This window comes from Apis cerana, linkage group LG9 (assembly GCF_029169275.1).
Source record: "Apis cerana isolate GH-2021 linkage group LG9, AcerK_1.0, whole genome shotgun sequence".
Taxonomy (NCBI): Eukaryota; Metazoa; Arthropoda; class Insecta; order Hymenoptera; family Apidae; genus Apis; species Apis cerana.
This window is the reverse complement of record NC_083860.1, coordinates 4844607-4866944: the sequence shown is the minus strand read 5'-3', so window position 1 is coordinate 4866944 and position 22338 is coordinate 4844607. Positions and strand designations below refer to the sequence as shown.

Genomic DNA, 22338 nt, shown 5'->3' with positions numbered 1-22338 from the left:
TTGAATAAATATATTGGATGTTTTAAAATTTTTGAGAAACACTTTCTTCTTTATATTATCGACTTCTTTTTCCTTTTTTATTTTATTATTAATTAAGTTCTTGTGTCTAGGTTCTACATTCTGTATTCGTTTTTATTCTTTCCCTCTTCCTCTCTCTCTCTCTCTCTCTCTCTCTTGCTTTTTACTTTTATCTATTTACAATTTTCTCAGAGAATGAACAGAGCTTTTGAATTGATTAAAATGTGACCGAGATATAATACGAAGTGTAATATAATATCCACTCTTTGCATAAATTTAGGTTAAAATTTAATCGGAAAATAAACTGGGTAACTTCACTGGCGGTAAATGAATTCCATTTCGGTACTTACATACATATGCGTATAACGTTTCGATTATGTGCAGACACATAATGTAATGCAAATCACTAACTATCAAGGAGAATGTGCGAGTACTAGGAGACGGTAAATTTACACAAATCTCTAGCGCACGAATACTGGCGCACGAACTTAACCTAAAGCTTATCTAAGCTCCCGCTTACACGCGCAACCATGTTTTGTTTAATCATCGTTGATGTTACTGGATTTATTGCGCCACGAATTACGCTTCGACAAAATTAGCGAATTTCGCTTTGCTACGTTCTTCTTACGAAAGATACAATTTTTTATATTTATTAGGATAAAGTATAAAGAAATGTCTCGGAAATCTTTTATGCATTATTCTTCAATTTTCTACCTTTGCTTAATTAAAAATTATAATATACTTTTGAATGCCAATAAAAATTTGAATTAGTAATTGCCGAAGTTAGGAAATTTTTTTTTTTTATTCAATTTCAATTATCATTGTATTTAACAATTTTCTTGTTTTCATAGTTTAGAAAATAAGGTACTCGAGAGTAATTATTTTTATCTATTAAGTTAATTTTACGAAAGTAATAAATACATTAAATAATTGAAATATATGAGTATATATAAATTAGAAATAATTAGTACTAAAAGAAAATATTCCGATAATTCCAATCTCAAAAAAAGAACTTCGAAGAGTTTATCCAAGTATTTCGAGACACGTAACAAATACGAAGAGTTATTATTATTTATTTAACCATAATATAAAAATTGACTGATATATAAACCATCTATATCTATCTAACGCGAAAATTCTCGACTACATTACATCCCGTTTTTCGCAATTCGTTTATCCGTAAACGTCGCGAAAAGAAGAATCACGTTCCCTTAAAAGAAAGGGACGGGGCAGGGTAAGCGGTTTCTTTTCTTCCTTTCATCTTCCCATGCACCCAACTGCTGCATGCATACATATTTATTCAACGTGCGTAGACTTTTCGCGGTGAAACGACGCGGCGTATCCTCTTTATTCAACGGAATACCGCGGGACATTTACAAAATCCGGGGCGCGCGCTCGAACGTTTCGGCGTATCGGTGCAGCTGCCATTTGTATCGTTCGAAATTGGCAATGCTTCAAGCTGGGAGTCCCCCCGTAATCTTACACTGTCATATCGGTTTCAACCACGCGCGAACGGGAAACGTAAAAGCTCGATAAAGCCGTGATGATCGTGCAATAAATTCCCGCGTGGTCGTTATGATTGCGCAGTCTGAGTTAAACGGGCATCTCGTTTTATGCATAATCGCTGTGCGATCGCTGTTGCGAAAATAAAAATTTGTCGTTTGTCGGGAAAGTAGTATGGGTCGGTCGTATGTCGGACAGGTAGTGACTTCGAAGGTCGAAATGATCATCGTTAAAGATTAATTTTGAAAGTTAAGCAATATTTGTACGGTTGGACAATTATTTCGGGAAGACGTTGTACTAATATTCTTTTGTATAATTTTTCTTAGATTGAAATTCTTTTTAAACGAAAGAATGAATGTTTCTGATATTTTCGATCACATTAAAGTCTTCAAAAAATTATATACGCATTATATGCGCGATATTTTTACAAAGTTCACGTTAATGCAATTATTTTGGCGATGCAAACAAGGAAAAGTCCATTTTTATTCCTCATCGTACGCGATATTCATGATCAGGATGATTTTCGACACATCTTCGCGCAAACACGAATCAGCACATCCTTCGAGCTCGGTCATTTTATTCTCCCCTGTTTCGGCCCGATATCGGAAATAAATGGATTTCATTTCCAGTGACATTGGTCCGGAGATTCATTCTTTCCCGCATAAATGCCCGCGCGGATCTATCATTCGCACGAATACGTTTCGTCGCTGATTTATAAATATTTATTAGCTGCCAGAGCTGGCAAGAAACATCGTCGCAAGCTGGCATTTCGGGCAACCGGGACAAAAAAGTACTTTCCGCAAAAATTCAAGATAATACAGATACGACGAAATTTTCCGCCATTTTGCGTAGGTTGCTTATTATTCTTTTGTTTATCCGTCACAACACGATGATGAGATCCAATTATTTAGTTAGATTTTAGAATGGAGAAAAGTTTTGTAGAGAAAAGAAAAATTAATGAGATGAAATTTATACATATTTATATTAGATTTTCATAATTAATTGTTAGGACAATAATTATCTAATATATTGAATTCTCCAATATTTGAGTTCTTCGATATTTGGGAATAGCAATATTTGAGATAGTTGCTGCTCTTTATTATCCATAATTGAAGTTATTTCTATATTTGAGTATGAATCGATATAGGGACAATATACCGATATTCTATAAAATACTATCGATCGAAATATTAATAAAGGAAATTTGCAATTCGATCAGATGCAAAAACCGAATAATTCGATATCTCGAAAATATTCATCCTATTCTTCGCATAATCACATAAATCTCCACTCACGCTGTCGAACATAAACGTTTAGGCGAGGGTGTGTGTGGGTGGCTCCCTTCATCAAGGTCGAACGAGGAGCTTATACCGACGATGAAACAGCTCGGTATCAGTTTCTCATCTAACTTTGATGACAATGCCTTTGGAAACGTTGGGATCCGAATTCTATCACGCGTGGCTTACCCGATATCCCCATTAACAGAGAACAAAACCTCCGGAAGAAACGCGTCGATTTTGAAGCGGTTTGTCGCTCCCCGAGTTCCACGAGAGAGAGAGAGAGAGAGAAGGAGAAGAAAAAAGAAAGGAAGACAAAGAAGAAGAAAAGAAAAAGGAAAGGGGCGAAGAGAAACGAGAGAAGGTAGCTAAGAAGAGGAAAAGGCTAGGAGATGAAATTCTCGAGTCATCCATTCTGCGTGTCAGGGGGGATTCCCGTGCGGCAAGAGGTACCGCCGCGTGGAATCGGTGTATCCGAGAAAAAAGAGAAGAGCGGGGGAGCGCAGACAGTTGGATGGTTATGGAGGAGGACAGAAAACGATTCGGCGACCAACCATACCCGGAGCTACTACTAGCGATGCCCGGAATCTCTTTGTCGCACGTCTGCGAGCAACTCGTACGAAGGAGGATTCGAGTTGCTCGAAATCTCGCTGAACGTGCTCTTAATCAATTTGGAAAGATTGAAAGGAATGAAGTGGTCGAAAGTTTATGGTGGTTTTGGTAATCTCAAAATGAAGTTTGGGGTGGTTAATATGTTTTCGGGGATGCGGAAAGTTTAACCAGTTTAATTCTTAGAAATTGGATCGTGTAACAGTGTTAAATAAGCGAAATAACTCCAACTTTGGAATCGGTAACGTGTTCCGATAAAATGAACGTATCGAGGTAAGAAAGGCCGAGTCTAATTAAAACGATATCGATTTTTTTCGATATTTTAAATTGCGGTTGGAATCGCTGAAAACATTAGAGCGATGAGATTGTTTCGTGGTAAATGGATTCCGTGCCGGGATATCGGATGTCTAGATATATTGAATACGGTGTTAGATAAATCCATTTGCCAATGAGTCTGCTGAAATGTGATTCCTTTTGCTCTCTCCTTCTTTCGAATCCATTCTACACTTATATTCGATTGTTCGCGTAAAAGCCTTCTTACTGGTCTTTCGATGGCCCTGGAAATAAAAGGAATGCAGATAAAAGAAAAAGAAAAACAAATTATATTATCTATCAATATTGTTTAATATCGAATATAATTTCGTTAATTCCCTTTAACTTCAAATCTAATATTTTCTCGAAAACCAAGTGTTTCCAATATCCAGTTTTTCGAACTGCTGCTCGCAAGCATGCAGCCTCATCAAAATCTCTGTTGCACCATGTGATGCATCTACTCCACGTAGCACACGTTCTATTATACTTTCAAAGTTTGGACACACATCGGACACGATTCGAAGCATCTTGAGGCCATCGCTAGCTGGATCGGGGAAAACAAGGGGCGGTGAAGAGGAGAGGAGGAAGAAGACACTGGAGGAGATACTTTCGTGGAGGTTCAGGCGAGAAAACTGTCAGCAAAGCTCGGATTGTATCACCGTTCCCAGAGGAGAGGTGCACCGTCCACTTGAAAACCTCCAGGCTTTCGGTAACCGCTCGTCCTCGTCAGTTTTTCATCCGTTACACACAAAATGCTTCCTACCTGTCCTCCGTTTCCATTTCATCTTCCGTCTCTTTGTTTAGAGACGACTGAGGCCCTCGTATCGTAGAAATCAGAAAGTAGTTTCGCCGTAACAGTTAAGACGTCCGAAGGGATTGAGATTTTTCAAGAAACATGATAAATGCGTCCTCGCTAAGAGTGATTAATTTACACGGGGATCAGGCCTGTCTCTCGTCGAGTTTCGTGGTGGACTCATGCTACCAACATTGAAAGTAATGTCATTATGATCGAGATTTGATTCGATATTCCTGTATATTAAATATGAAAATATAATTATTTCTATTTTATTTTTCAGATAATACACCAACGTCAAGGAAATTGATACCTTTTTTTTCATCAATTCTTTTTTATTGGAGACCTATTGGTTTTTCTTTTTATATAAAGAAGATACAAGACTAGGAGGACATTTGAAAGATTCAAGAAGAATTTTGTGAAACGTTTTAAAACTTGTTACAAACTGTATCGACAGGAGAAATATTTCAATGATTAACTTAACTAAAATTTAACGAAAAAATCGAATAACGAAACTTCCGTTTCACGTAAGTTTTAATTAGCTTTATATTGGAATAATCGGGATATTTCATTCCAATCAATTTTATTTTATTTCCACGAAAGAAACCATCAAATTATCGATCTTGTTTCATGTTCATCGCCCGTCTCGAACTTCCTGTTCTCCGAACGTCATAGAAATTTTACAGGGACAAGTAAAAAAAAAAAAAAGAAAGAAAGAAAGAATGACCACCTAGAAAATTCCTTTTTCCAACCCGCATAAGAATTGCCTATGAATTTATCATGGCAATTCGCGGCTCACTGCGCAGAGCTGGGGCCAAGATTTCAACGAATGTCCGTATCCATGACACGGAATCCTACAAGTTGCCCGACGGCTGTAGATACTCTTGAGATTTCCCGACGATTCTTTCCTGATCACTTCGAAACTTTTCGCTTAAGCGAAATTCTCAAGTCTTCTATTATATCCGTCATCGAGTTGGACAGTTTAATTCTGAACGCACGGGTCTTTTGAATTTAGTGATTGCTTATTGTATCTACGACTTGAGAAATGAGAAAAAAGTTTGACTGGGCTATAATTTATAAAGAATTTATAAATTATCATTTCAAAATATTACAAATTTTTATCTATCGTATTATGAAGAATTATGAAGAATATAATAGAAAAATAGATAGAAATTTCGATAGAAATTTGAGTATAAAAATATATCAAATTTAATATCTTTTTATAATCACGGGGCTAGTAACATTGTTTTAAAGCGCAAACCAGTTAGTTGTAAGATATATATATAGATACGAATGCCTTCCAAGTTCCATTTCGAAATACATGTCTCGTTATTTTAATTAATTGAAAGTAAAAAAATCAGCTGCCTTAAACAGTGGAAGAAATTGCTTGTTATATCAGTAACGAGACGATCTCGTTACAAGGGGGAACATGGAATTTCCAGTATCTATTGCCCGGGAGAACAAAATGCTAATGGAGAGCGTACTGTAACTGCACGAAATGCATCGATATCTTGGCCGGTTTAAGAATCCTTGGATGCAGGGAAGAGGGAGAAAAAGAGAGACAAACAAGGAGACAGGGCGGCCAAGATAAGGAGAAGAAAAGTGTTCATTAAGACTGTAATGGGGGTAACGTTAAACAGGGTACATTAACGTTCGCGCTAAGCTTACGGTGTCTTAAAAAGCAGACCTGTTCATAACTATGCCTTTCGCAGGGTTAAAGTTTAAGTGTTTCCTAATATGGTTGACAGTGTATCAAAGTAATAACAAAAGAAGTCCTGTTTTCACGGAAGAATAAATTTAAATTGAATTACCATAATAGAATAGTGGGTTAGTGGACTAAGAGGGTGCTCCGGTAAGAAATTTTAATATTAAAATATTGAATATTTCAATTAATTAAGGGAGAAGAGTATTATTAAAAATGAATAATGATTAATTATAATATATTAATATAAAATTCTTTTGATTCGAAAAAATTGTAAGATAATTTATTCGTAAAGCGATAACATTTTTAAACATTTTGAGATAAAAATACGTAATATATTCTTCTACGTATTATATTCTGTAAAAAATTTAGAAAGTCACTCGTATTATCAATTATATTTATTTATTTATTTATTTTTAATATACACGGAATTCAACTTATTTAAAAAATTATTCAAGTATTAAAACATTTCTTCATCAAGATATATGTCTTTCATATATTCTTTCATCTGCACGTGAACACTATGGAAGGCAATATTTCCAGATTCGCGCATGTTGGAAACGACGATGAAAAGAATGGCACCATTTTATTAGAAATTTACCTCTAGTAATTTTGTGACTGAAGTGAGTTATTCAAAGCAGTATGTCCAACCTCAAGGCACAGTCTGGGCGAAATAATACGCGCATTGGATTATTTACGTTCAAGTTCGGCGCTCTACTGAAAGTTCCTTTCTCTCAGAATATAAAATGCATCCGGTATCGATGGCCCACCTTATATTCGAGCATTGCGTTCTGAATATGCTTTTTCAGATCGCAGAATTCTTAAAATGTTCAATTTCTGAATGGAAACAGAGTTTCGATAAAATTTTCTCAACAAAAAATTTTTCGGTCGATTCATTATGATAAATCTGACGTGTAAAAATATCCTCGTTCGTGTTCGTTTCTCCAACTATTAAAAATACGACAAAGTTTTTTTTTTATATGAAAAATTATTTAATTCGATAGAGGAGATTTAAAAAAAAATCCATATTATACTTCTATATTGAAAATTTTATTGATATCAAATAAAAATATTTTTAAATTCGAAATTAATTTTGACATTTGCCAACGATATCCATAAAGATAAACTTTTATTCGAACGTACTTTTCATACGCGTTATTGAATACGACTTGAAATGAATTGGCAATGAGAAAAATATATAGCTCTATTAAAAAAAGAAATTAATAATAAAAATATATCGATATCGATATCTCTCTATATAACAATTTATAAAAAAATTTTAAATATTTTATTAACTGTCTTCTCTCAAATCAAATAATTTTTCGTATGAAAAATTGTTATTCATTCTCGATACCAGGTAAATATAAATCTGTTGCGGAATTTCTATTAACAGAAATTATAACACAATTTCCTAAACAATTTATCGACAATAAGGTAAATAATGACATATTTATCTCGTCTAGTGGCAATATATCCAGTTTATAGAATTCAATTTATATATCATGCAGGCCAGACAATAATCAAATCGACGAGAGTGTGCCATTTTCAATTTATACACTTCAGTTTACAATTATAAAGTATTTTACGAGGTTCTTTTTTCTTTTAAAATCCTATACGCTTCGTCGTAGAAATTTATTCGAAATTACAATTATGCGTCAAATTTTTCTAAAGCGATCATACTCGTTCACCCACTTTTCCTATGAATATTCGTTAAAAAAAAATATCTCGCATTTTTCGCCTCTCCTAAAGAACGATTAAAAAATGAAAAAAATAAAAAAAATAAAAAAAAAAAGAACGGGGCAACGAAACAAAAGGTAGCGAAAGGAACGAAAAACTCGGGGGAGGGGGGAGGAGAGGGGGGAGAAGTGAACATCCGATGGGGCAGAGTATCGACAGTGCCGTGCAAGTTTTCACGCATCGTGTAAGAGGGAATTTATTTTTGGGCGTCGGGCAAACATTTCATCGGAGAGTAGTGACAAGGGCCGGAGTTATCGATTCGTAATAAATCCCTCCGTTATACCTACACGGGCAGAGCTTTTATCCGTATAATGCCGCACAATGGGCGGGCGAACCAGCCGGTCACAAAATAATGCGGCCCTCTGCAGATTTCCACGGAAAATCCGCGCTTCCTCCCTTCTCATAGAACTCTAGCTCGTTCTGATTCGGTAAATCGCTTTAATCTCGTCCAAATCGAGAACCGCTTCTCTATTCGAAACCCTTTCGGGGCCAACGGCTGAATCGCGTGCAATATCCGGCCGTGATAGGCCGACCGATTCGGGACGTTATACTTCCCGAAGTTTGGCCGCGTTGAAAAACTGCATTAGGATCGTGATTCCACGATCGTTGACCGTCATGCACGTAGAATTGATTCGAGGATTCGTATCGACGATCGATCCGCTGCAATTATTGCTATGCGAGTTTATCAGATATCAGAGTCATTTTTTTCGCATCGACGCTCCGATTTTCCATTTCGAAGATTTTCCCATGTGAAATTCCCGTGAAATATGATATTTCGATGTGGAAAAATAGATCTTCGGGTGTTTCATGGATGATGTAATTGTACGATTATGCGAAACGTTTGCTTTTGTATTTCTTCATCTGATGAATTGTTCGAGGATTGAGTTATTCGAAAACTTACAATTTAATTTCCATTCTTATTTCCAAATAGATTTTATTTATTGCTATCGTTATTATTATTATTTATCGTATGAATCACTATGTTAGATAATGGGATGATAATCAATTAATAAAATTGCGAGCATCAAATGCTAGGCCACAGAGATGCCAACGTGAAAAATTAAATATATCATATTTCAGGATTCGTCGTTTGTATATTTTGTATACGTTGACGATTTCAACGCGATTCGTTTTGTACACACAAGCTGTAGTTTGGATTAGCCATTCGTATTCGATTTTTGTATGAACGATGAAAATTATACGATACGAATATAAAGAAACAATTGTACTGGAATTAGAATTGAAATTTTACTCTGGATGGAACATTTTAAAATTAATAATTAGTTTTAATAATTATAATTGATAATTAATTTAATGTATTATAATAGAAATTTCATTTTGGATATTTTACATATTGTATTTTGCATATTAATTTCGTATCTTTGCACATCTTTAATAATTATACGAAGCATAGTGCAACGATTCGTGAAACATCAATGAGATTATGCGAAATAATTACATAATTAAATACATAAATAAATAGGCTGGAACAAAGATGCAAGATAGGATTATTAGTGAAGCACTGTTTTATTTCAAATTCAATTACGATGTATTATTCAACGTCACGAATGAATTTATAATTATTTCGAAATTATCAAACGTGGTGATTAATCTCTCAAGATCAATCAGTTTAATCAATTTCTTTATAATATTAAAAATTTCGATTCCTAATTCGACCTACTTATGAAGTTCTCATTTTAGAATAACTGATATTGAGAGTGATCCTTATAAATCGTATAGAATTTCATTTATCAACTTTCTATATTTACTATAATTAGGATAATATTTAAATATTCTTTCGCCTATTTCCTACTTCAATTATCACATTTCTCAAGCAAGAGCTTTTTTTATTCTACCTATTGAACAATCCTCGACTAGTTCAAACCGAATTTATCATGATTTCCTTTGACAACTATCATGCATACTGCAGGATAGTTAAAAATTGCTATCTGTCTATCACGTGTAAGGACGTGACGTGTCTTTGCGATTCGATTAGAGAATTCCTTGGATCAGACTGAAATTTTGCGATCTGGATAGACTTTAGAGTAGGTCGCGAATCAGCCTTATCTGTCCTAACTATTGTCCCGGCACAGTTAAGGTAGTTAATCATCCCGAAGTTTACAAGGTGTTAGGCGGTTAGCAACGCGGGAATTAATTTGTCGTGCGCGACGTCGCGGTAAATTGTCGCCACGACGATGCTGTTGCTGCTAACAGCAATACTCCTTCAATCTTGAAGACGATATAATTGCTGCGAACGCGTCTAAGCTTCGGTTGAATCTTATAAGATCACGGAAATGTTTCCTTTTCTTCTTCTTCTTCTTTTCTTTTCCTTTCTTTTTAGTGAATCTTTGATAAGACTATTACATATTATAGTTTTATCGAAATATGTATTATTAGTATTTTTTGTAAAAATTGAGAATAAAAGCAGGAATATTAAAGATATTTTATATCGAGTAATAGACGTAATAGAGTAGGTAGAAGATAAGAATAGATAAGAAATAGAAGTGTAATCTTTAAGAGTTTAAAATTTACATTTATGATTGCAATGCTGAAGTTTTTAAATTTTTTATAACTACCATTCCATCGTTGTTTAAATCTAAAAGTATTTCATTTCGAATTTCGTGAGAAGCTAATATTAAAATTGGAAGCCAAATGTCGTCGCGATTATAACGACAGGGAAGGGGATAATTAATCGATCAAGTTTTAATTTCACCGGTGAAAATGTCATAATTACTTTTCGCGAGTTAAGCAGCTCTCAAATAATAGAACCGTCGGTGCTTCCACGCAGTCGAGCTTAAAATTTCTTCCGTTTCCTTCGTCCTCCTTAATTCCGAATCTTCCTTCTGGATCTTCCTGATGAGATCTCGAACTATGGAACGAGCATACCGTATCATACCAGACGACGCACGCATTGGAAAACTGGTATTCTTTGGAAATGTACGGTGCCGGAATGAAAGAGCTGGTTGAAAGATGGGAAAGGAGGGGAGACAAGGGTAGAGCATGATTCAGTTCAATATGTCTCGAATCGGAAAATTGAAATGTATATGATGAAAACTAGGAATATTTCGGTTTATCATAAATTTTTTACGCCTGAATCATTTTAATTTATTTTAGAAATACATTTTTGCTTTGATAAAAGAAATTTCATCCGATCGTTCTTAAAATTTGAAGATATTTTAAATTAAGCCTTGGAATTTATCAAAATGCTTTTTTACAAAAGCTTTTAACGCGTTTAAACTCTTTGTTTCCCATTCGCTTTGAAGATATTTAATAGTTGGAAGTTTTTTGTAGCACTCGAAAAATTATTCTAAGATTTGTACAAGATTTTTTAATAGTACATTAAATTCAAACTGCTTATATTTTTAAACATCTGGTACTTTTGGTATCAGATTGTAAAAGTTCTCGAAGGCGTTCACGGCTCTAGAAAGTTTCGAAACTTGCAAGAGTTTCACAAACCATCGTTACAATGTCTCGCAAGCTTTTGAACATCTCGAACATTTTGAAGACTTTCTAAATTACCGAAGATTCTTCGTATGCTCGAAATATCAAAATCCACTTAACGAATCTTCACTTTGCCTTTACTTATTCCATTCTTTCACGGAGAAATAGGATATTTAAAGAGGATCCGTTGTGAAATTAGACTCACATTTCTTATACACCGTCCAATAATTTAATTCTTTCACATCTATCCACAAATCTCTCCGTGAAAAATCGAACGCTCGAATCATAATCGAACCACAGTCGTTCCACAAATTTCCAATCAATCCATCTGCACCTCCAAAAATGCTCTTTTATCGATAATCAAAAGCACCCCCTCCATCCCCTCCGTTTCCGGTCCAATTCTTTCACCCTCAAACGGTTCTCCAGTCGAACAATCCACCAAGCGAATTACTCTTTGCCCTTTCGAGAGCCTGCGAGAATTGCGACGGACAGAGGCCATCAGTAGGCACCGATTACGATCGCAATCGTGCTCGTGTTGCAGTTACCTCTTGGAAATTCCGCTCGGTTGGACCGCGAGTCGCTCGGCTATATTTCGTGCGGTTCGGAAACGGAAGACCGCGTGCAGACGTAACTTTCCTGCATCGTTACGTGCCACGTATGTATGTACGGCGGATTTTCAACGAGGGGGGAGTTTTCCTGGAACGAGATAACGTGTGCGAATGCGTGCGCGACCCGCTGTTGGAATTGCAACCGCGACGAAAACGGGATAAGAATAATCGTGGATGTAACTTCCTTTCTTTGTTGGAGGGGAGGGGGAGGTTGAAGTGCTCGAGACAGGTCGCACGTGTCGTTTCGTACGTTTAGCCACGGTGCGTCGTTGGTGGAAATTTTAAGTTTATCACGTTGTCTCCCCTGAAATATTTTATTGGAATTTAATGTTTAGGTGGTTTTGTGAATAGTTCATCGCTTAAATCACGAATCATTGAATCGGATACGAAGGAGGAAATTTCGTAGGAAAAATATTTTTGAAACGGTAATTGTTTAATAATGGATCTTGTTATAGATAATTCGATTCGGTTTTAGATAAGGACTGACAATTTGTAACTCGTATTGTACTCATATTGATCGCGATGAAACATTTCCATTTTAATTCATTACTTAAATCATTCCGCTATTTTATTAAATGTCACGATGTGAAGACTCGCGATTGCTGGATGCACAAACGCGGAAACGCGTGATAAATAGAATCAGTCTATGGAATCTGGAATAATTCAGAGTTCAAGTGGTACTGACATTGCCAAATTAACGAGGCAGTTGCGTAAACTTCGCGGCAGTAATTCGTGTGCCTGGAATCGATTACCTTTCCCAGGCGTGTGCCCTAAACACGGTCCGTTTACAGTTAATTTCTATATACCGATAATCTCTAATGTTTTATTCATCGCATATTTTGAATTGAATCTTGTTGGTATCTTCGTTATCCATTCATTTTTCTACTTTTTTAAATAGAATTAAGTAGAATTAATTGTTCAAGCGTAATTAATATTCAAACAATATAGTGAATACAATCTTAAGTTCATAATTAAAATATTAAATTATGAATATGACATAGTGTAGAGATAAAATTATTGAAAAATTATCAGAATATTTAAGAATTATTATCTATTACGAAACTTTTGGTTCAAAGTTAAATAAGTAGGATGAGATAGAATGAGATGGCCAGATGAAGTAGAATATAACAAGATGAATGGAACAAGTAAATCGTGCGAGTAAAATACAATAGTCGTGATCAAGTAGTGTGAGAGAATAATGAGTATCACAAGGATAAGCCACAATCTTTATAAATAGATGAAATTTTAAATAATAAAGATTAAAAATTGCATTAAACATTGTAAGAAAATATTTAAAAGAAATCTGGTTAGCGGCGTTTCTTTGCATGCAAAAATAAGCGAAATAAATGTGGATCTCGCGTAGTTTTTACATCTGTGGATGTCTTTCGCGAAGGTTGGGCGTTAAAGGACGGGAAATTCAAGGATTGACGATGGAAACACGGTGAAAGCAGTGATTTTTCAATCTTGCAACCACTGCAGCCGAGCGTCTATCGTTGAAAAGAGGAATTTACATCCTTAAGCTGTGTCCTGTGCGGCAAAAGGAACACGAGGATTACTTCTAAAAAGATTACACGAAACTAACGTAAAGTCTAAATTTTTTAAAGAAGATTACGTTTATCCTATCGATTTTCCTTTAAGCAATTTCTTTCTACCAAGATGATACGCGTTTTTCCATAAAAGGGAAAAGAAAAAAAAAACATAATCATTATCGTGTAACGTATTATCTTTAAATTATTATAAATTATGATAATTCCATAATTTTAATAATCAGAAGATTATCCTCTTAAAAATCTTTTTAATTTTTTTTCAATCTTTTTAATATAACGAGACTGCTTTCGTTTTATTCGTATTATTTTCTATTACGAGACGTTAGATTATAATCTCGTAGTTATATCGATCCAACAGTTCCTTCATCCTCTTTTGTAATAGTGGGGAGGGATAAGAGAGAAATTCGTTTGGTCGTGACTCGTGCATAGCTTTATCCTTAAAAGAAAGCATTCTCCTTTGAATCGTAGGCATCAAGGACAACAATTTATCGTTCAAGTTTGATCGCTAAGCTCCATCCAAGAGGATACACTGGAAATTGGTCCCGAGGCCTTCGATCAGCACTTTCCGTGATTAAAGTGGTCGAACATTCCGCCACAAAGTACGCTCTCCCCTGATTTATCCCCATCTCGATGATTTCATAGCAGAAAAAAGTCTTGAACACGTTAGCATAGTCGATTTCTTCACTTTTGTTTTCCAAAAATGGATTGCAGATCATTAAAAGTATCGTGTTTCTTTTTACAAATTGGATAAAAATTCGTGTACGCAGATATACATATACTATCCAAAAGGAATAAAATAATTCGAGGAGATATCGATTGAGATCTACATAATTTTTCAACGACTTTCGGTTTGATCTTTATTAATATTATCATGGATATTTTTAAAAACGTGATATATCTTAATATTTAATATTATTTCTTTCAGAATTTCCAGACATTCCAAGACGTATGTGGAAAATTTAATATCGATCTTTCCACAAATTCCAAAATATAATTATTATTATTTATAAAAAAAATACTTTAACCTAAGAAAGAAATTCCAGGATAATTCCGATACGAAAAACTTTTACACCGGAATCTTGCAAATATCCTCTTTATCGGGGTATTCAAGTCTCGAATCTTCTCTCTGATTTCACGCATTCCGAACGAGCACACGAGCATTTGAAAGCTCCGCACAAAACACGAGAGGCGTAAGCAGGGATGGAGAGAAGAGGCGAGAGCAACGAGCAAAACGAATCGAGGGGGAAGGGTTAACGCGAGGAAAGGTGAATACAAGGGGATTCGCCATGGATATTGTAAAAGCCCGGGCGAAACTCGAAACCTCTCCATCCCTTGTTTCTTTTTTGGCCCCATGTTGCTACGTGGGTTGCATCTTACACCGCCCGGATATTCTATTCCAAGAGATCTATCCGATTCCCTCATATTTACTTCGTTAGGGGGCGTTCTGCGTACAGGTGCGGCAACTGAGTCGTGTTAAACAGCTCCACCTACCCGATTCAATCTCGTTGTCGTTCGTTTAGTCCGGTCTCGTCTGCACCGGAATCAACTTCGATCTAGTTTGGCCGAGTCCTCGGTTTCGTACTGCTCGCTGGACACTTATTGGGTGAAAGCTGAGTGACAACCGGAAAAAGAAGCAATTTCCCTCGATTTCTTTGCTAGTGGTCGCTTTGCCGGTGTAGACTGCTTTGTTCGATCAATGCGAATAATCGTCTTTGGGAATTTGGGTAAAATTTATCCTCAACTTTTCGGTTTTTATTTTAATTAGTTTTATTTTTTTTTTACGGGTATATAAATTGGTATTGTCAAAAATTTTGACGGATATCAATTGGTTTAATATTGGTGAATAATAATATTTGAGATCTAAGATAATCCTTATATATTTTAATTTTTGTTTTAGAGAGGATGACAATTTACGACAATAACAAACGGGAATAAATTGTGAATAGGAATTCAATCTGAAATGTTGTACGATTGTAAATCGCGAAACGAAGAATCGAAAACGATAAATAAATAAAAGAGAAGAAATAAATAAGTAAATATTAATAGAATTTCTTTTTGAAAAAATCAGGAGACGAAATCAACTCGAATGATCTTTCAATAAAAATATGACTCGATAAATATTTTGATCTTTATCAAATATCGAGGATGTTGATTATTAATTCTTAACGACATTTCGAAACGTATAAATAAACGAGTGTATTGGAAATATGATACGAGTGAAATTCGATGCTGTAATATATCGTAATTTATTAACGTGAAAATAGACTGATAATGCGAAGACCCTGATAATGTAAAACGTGGAAATAGTATCTAGAATGGGACAATATTTAAGCTGCTTCACTTTCAGATATCAAATGTGGTAATAATAATGATTAAACATAATGCATTATCGAGTTTTAGCTTAGCACGAAATTTAATTAAATATCGAATTTAATTATAATTTTATGCACATATGAGGCACGAGAGAGATCTATGCTATATAATATTTGATTTTACAAAAAAATAAGATTATGCATTAATTCTATTCAATATTAAATCGAAATCAAAATGAAGTTACTAAAAATTGGATAAAATTCAAAATATAATATCAATTGTCAAGTTACAAATTAAAGAAAAAAAGTAAAATTCTCCAAATTCATTAATTGGTTTTAATTAATTAAGTTTGTAAAATAAATTAATTCTATGAAATAATTTCGCAAAATCACCTTTTTTTATTGAATAAATTGCAATTTACAGAAAAGATGAATAAGAAACGTGATACAGAAAGTATAAAATTTGAGATACAGAATATAAAGCATGATAGGTGAAACATGTGAAATATAAGGTATATAGCGCGTAAAGCGAGATGTGCAAAGTATGAAGTTGACAGTGGAGTGATAAAAGATACAATATTTTTATACAAAGCATCATCTCTACTTGAATAAACAATAAATTGGATGATACGTAATTTAAAGATCGATACAAAAGGAAAATTGTCTAATAATAGAAAACAATAATAAATTTTCCTCAAAATTCGTAAAATAATAACGTCACTTCGAAATTCCACTCGTAACGAACTACTCCCCGATCGAAAAATATCTCGAAAAGTATTTCTTCCATTTTTACAAAAATGAATTGTTATCGAATCCATTTTCCTTTTATTTTCAATCCCTATTAACGAATTAAATCCAGTAGCAGGAAGAGCCTCATCCTCCATCCTCCGTCCGTTCAATATCTGCCTTCACCCAGATCGATTATGCGTGACGGCAATTTTCAGAGCCACGTTCTGCCCTTTTGCCTCGGATAATCGACCCTCGACCGTAACGCTTTACGTTTCGATCGTGTGCTTCCTTTTCTCTCGTGCCCCTCTTAGACCGTGCATTTATCTAAGCTATTCGTCCTCCTTGGCCTCTGTGAGGGGAAGAAAAGAGAGGAAACGAGGAAAGAAGGGGACGCACATTCTCGAGATCCTCGGAATGACCTTCCATCGAGTGGTTTTCGGCCCACCCTCGCGTCGAACCGTCTTTGCGGCTTCGCAACTTGGGGCCATTTTCATTGGCATTGTAAGTCGAACGGTTCACGGCCAATACGTGCAAAGAACGACGCGGGGAGGAAATCTTCTTGTGGATTTTACCACCTCGATCCCTTGGCCATCGCGATCGATATTACAAGGACGAAGTCTTGATTAGTCGACGTTCTAAATTTGGAACGTAACGACTTCTCGAGGGATTGAAATTGGTTGCGTGTTAAAAATATATAGGATTTGGAGTTTGTTTTAATTTTGGATTTATTCTTTTGTCGGTCGAATTTCAATTAAGTGGTTTTAGTAAATTGTTTTGACGATTTGTAAATTGTTAACGAAGTTTGAAGAGATGTTTAATCGTGACGATGAAATTTTTATGAACATTTTATTAGAGGAATAATGGAGTTGGATCAAAGATAATGGATAATTTAGACGTTTATTTTTGATTTCATTTTTGCATTTATATTTCATCCTGTCGAATGATCAATCGCTGGTTATTATCGGTAATTATATATTCTAATCGCGTATTGTAATGTATATTCATATGAATATATGAATATAATTTATGATGATTAATTATGTAAAGAATTTATAATGGAAGGACGCTTCGTAAAATATGTATATCAATATGGTATTCCAATTCCAAGATCAAGATTTATTCAAACAAAAATCTAAATCGATTGAAACCAATGAATGGAACAAATTTATTCTATAATTTATACATCATTTGTTATAAAATAATATAAATGTTTCAAATGATTTTTCTCATCTATTTTTCCATTCCATCCGAAATGTAATTCAATTGTGAACACTGTTCCCAATTTTTAACGAGGTTTCATCAAATTCGAAAGTCAAAAGTTTTCCCGTTAATTATTTTGTGGATGGAAGTTGGGTTTAAATGTATTCCCTCAAAATGCACAATTTTTCGCGAACAGGCTCGCGTAGTAGCGCAGTTTAGAAACGAGGATCCGGAACTGGCAAGCTGGAACTGCTTTGCACGTGTTCCAGTTCCCTGAACTCAATAAATTTCGGTCACGGATGCAAATGAATGCAAACGTCGACCTTTCGAACTTTCTTTCGTCTCGTCTGGACCAAAAGAAAGGAAGACGATAATAATAATAATAAGCATAATAATAATAATTCACGGTTTACGATCTACTTCGAACAAAACACGATTCGAAAGTCCTGCCGAGGAAAGAAGATATCTGGAAAGCTATAAAGAAAAATTGGAAATTTTTGATAAATATTTATCGTTATTTTTATAAATGATAAAGAATAAATTTGTTCCATTATTGACGGTTTAATTTTGGAAAGAATAATTTGTGAATTTTAAAAAAAGTAAATATTTTTAATTGGAGAAAAAATCTTAGAAATTTTGGAATTTATTCATTTTTATAAATGTATAGAAATACATTTTGCAAAAATATCTTGAAATTTTAAACTCTTGTGAAAACTAAACGTTACCTTTTAAATCATTTAACAAACATACCAGCGATTCGATTCTTCGACATGTAACTCGCTTTCATTTCCTAATCGACTTATTTATTATTTCGAAAATCATCAATAGGATCCACTCTGTCTGTACAAAATTCACGGGACAGGCGCGTCTTTCATTTAAAGATACCAACGATTTCCCCACGTTCTGTCTTCGAATCCATTTTCTCCTTTTCGAACGTGGAAAACAATTCGTTAGCCATCCTGCGTTCATTTGGCCGAAATAACGGCGTATAGGGGTTGGATTGGCTCGTCGGGCGAACGAGGGTGGAAATTTTTGGAAAATTGAAATATTTCAGGTAGAGGCTAGCCAGATAGAGAGATTCTGGGAGGACGTAGGCCGTCCACGGAACACGGTGGAGTATTTGGCTCGCGTATATGCGCCCCGTCGTTGGCGACACAATAGATTTACGTATTCGGCCGAAAAAGGTGGAACAGTGGTACTACGATAGCCGCGGGGAATCAGCAATCTTGGCAGCGGACCAACTGTCGCAAATAGGTATGCACCACTGTGCTAACAGTGGGGAGGGGTATGCGATTCTTTCCTCTTCGTTCCTTTTTTTTTATCTTCCTCTCCTCTTTTTTTTCACTTCTTTTCTTTCTCCTCTTCTTTTTTTCTTTTCTTTTCTTTTTTTTTTTTAATTTCTATATAAGAGTCACCATTTCCGTACGAACATACCAGTGCCTATAATTATTCGAGGAATTTTAATTTTAACCTAGCGCAGGTTGGGATGTAATGGATTTTTGGAAAATTTATATTTTACGGATGAACAAGTTATTTAGAGATTACTTGACGATTGATAAAATATTGACAACTGAATTATATCATGTAATAATGATAGTTTATAGATTTTAGATAATAATGATCATTAAATTTTGATTTCGAAAATAAAATTTCTATTACAGTCTATTACCGAGACGCAAATATTGATACGCAATCGTGCGTTGAAATTAATGTCAGATATTTTACAGAATATTGAGCACGTAAAACAATAATATACGAGATATATATAATTTTTGACTTTGTTGATCATTCGAATAATTATTCACAAGCTTTAATACGAGTGTATGTTTATCTATGCGCGAGTACTGGCTATATATTTCTTTAATGAACGCTATCTCACCGAAATGCACGAGCATTGCAATCCGTCATGTACATGCCCGGCCATTACGTGTATCCTATCTGCTGGCATCGGTGCCATCTGAAATATGCACCGACCTGGAAAAAGTTCGATCGATTTAGGGCCAAAGGCGCTTTCGAAACTCTAATGCTCGAGGAATTCCGACGATCGCGCTATTATATTCCCTAGTTTATTATTTATGATCGTTCTGCACGCCCCGCGAACCTTCGTTTCATTAGCAGGTCTCTTATAAGGGTGGATAGATCGTAATTTCGAGTATCACGGCTAAATTCGTTAATGCTTGATGAAACAGCTTTGAAATTTGCCGAAAATAGAGGAACGTTTGTATTTCGTTGTTGTCGGAAAGATATAATTATTTGATATCGGAAGAGATTGATGGAAATCTCTTTGTTAGGAAATGAACCGTGTCTTAATTTATTAATCAAGAATAATTTCGTATCTTTAATTATTAAATATTTGAAAATAATTTTAATTATAAATATTTTTTTTACACATAAGTCAGTTAAGCCAATCATCTCCGGATAAATGAAATACGCTAGTTGTGATCAGACAAGTAAAATAACAGAATCATCATACAGATAAATAGTATATATAAATTATGATCGGACATTGATTATCGAAGTAGATGAAATATCTATGATTGGATAAATCATGGTCAGATGAGTAAATGTATAAATGGCCAGATAAAAAGTAGAATAGGACGGTTATGATCAAACAAGTGGCATATTCTAGTTAAACTATTAATAAACCGTTGTCGTTTAAATTTGTTTTAATTTTCGCACATTATTGCCATAAGGAAGCATGTAACATAATTCCCTTAAAATATAATGCAATAAAGTTTTGAAAATTCGTTTAAGTCTTCCAAGGTTCTTTTTCAGTCTCTCGTTAAATCTTCCCCGGTCTTCTTTAAGAAACTTCTTGACTTTGAAGTAGACTTTAATCGAAAAAGTACTTTGTACCCCAATTTCTGCAATATTATACATTTTCACGCGGCAGAAGTTAATCCACTACTATAGATATTGGAACAGAAGAGAATAACTGTGACGAATCATTGGATCAATGATCGTTCTCGATGAATCACGATACGAAAGTATTTTAATCATAGTCGTGTATAAGAAGTTGAAAGAATTGGATTGGACAATATTGTGATTAAAATTTTGAAAATTTCAGATAATAAATAACCGATAATAATGATATTAATAAAAAAAGAGGAAGAACAAAGTTGAAAGTTATTAATTTATTACTCACTGTGTTCAATTTTTCTTTTTTTTTAAACACCGTTAGCAACAAGTTGAAAAGAAATTGTAAACATTTCGCCCATGGATTCCAGCGCTTCAATACCGCGAACAATTCATTACTTCTCACTGTACCGATCGGTGTTTCATGCGTGCATAATTGTCGAACGATTATCCGAAACGAGCAAATATTTATCGAGGATAAATATAATATACACGGAACAGTGGAGATTTTACGAAATAAATGTATTAAATATGTATGAAATATAGAATGGACTCGTTTATACGGTATTTAAGTGGAATATGCAGAACATATGCAATATTGAAAATATCCAGAATAAAAATACATTTTCAAAACTCTCTAATCGTGAAACGAATTTCCATATTATTTTACAAAAATGTATCTCTCGATCGGCGCGAATCTATAAAGCTTGTTTGTACACAATTTCACGGAATATTCATTTCGTTATTTTCAATTGGAACAACATGGCTGATATCGGTAAGGAGAATTTTGTTCCTTTCGTTTCTTGAACGATAACTTTCTTCGAAATCGATCTTTCTTCTTAACTTTAATTTATCGCCACCCGGTTACATTTTTGGTGAACTTTATTCGAATTAAATTTTACTCGGAAGAAAATTGGATTTAAGTTCTGTGTTGATCAAGAAGTTTTTATCCTTTTTACTACTTAAACTTGAGGATTTCCAACTTTCACATTTCAATACCCTTATATTTATTTCAACTTTCACTTCAAAACGATAAACCATCAAGGGAATTAATCAAACTACTAACAAATACAATAAATCCCTCTTTCAAAAATTAAATTACGCGATTGATCGAGAGCCTTCTTACCCCTTTTAACGACAAATTCAACTACAAATTCTTTTTTCTTCCGTTATCAGCTCCTTTAACCAATTTCATTCGTTTCAATTCGCAGTGTCCACAATGATAAAAATCTCAATCCAATTTTCCACTTTGTCCAAGAAACAATCGACACGATTTTTATTCTAACGTTTCATACGAAAAATCGTCGATCGATAAACCCGATCGTCGCGCAAAGATCGAACGGAGAGAAAGGTTGACCACGAAATTGGGAAGAGGGGTCAAAGGTAATACGAGTTCGTATTTGGCAAAGGCTAACGTGGAATTTATATCCGAATTTAGCTTTTACCTCCACGATTTAATCAGGATTAAAGGTCGCCGATACGGGGTCAAATTCCGCGCGAAAATCGTATCGAATCGAACTCGAGATTCCTGTGCACTTTCGGTGCACGCAAGGAAAAAACGTCGTTGAGACGGGAAGGGACGAAAAAGTTTACACGCTCCGCTTTCCGCCAAGCGGGTACACGAAAATCCTCTTACACGCCAAACGAACACCGAATGATATATACGCCTTGCTCGTGTACATGAGCCGCGACAC

General features: G+C 34.8%; 1 long non-coding RNA gene across 2 annotated transcripts; it reads left to right on the top strand.

The window, feature by feature from the left end:
- Nucleotides 1-2581: 2581 nt before the first annotated feature.
- LOC108000910 (uncharacterized) lies at nt 2582-6424 on the top strand. 2 transcript variants are annotated; one of them, XR_001766615.3, is made up of 3 exons: nt 2582-4428; nt 4524-4712; nt 4796-6424. It is a non-coding gene; the product is annotated as an uncharacterized LOC108000910 (long non-coding RNA). The 2 variants fall into 2 exon arrangements; XR_003698416.2 differs by having other exon boundaries at nt 2582-4444.
- Nucleotides 6425-22338: the final 15914 nt, after the last annotated feature.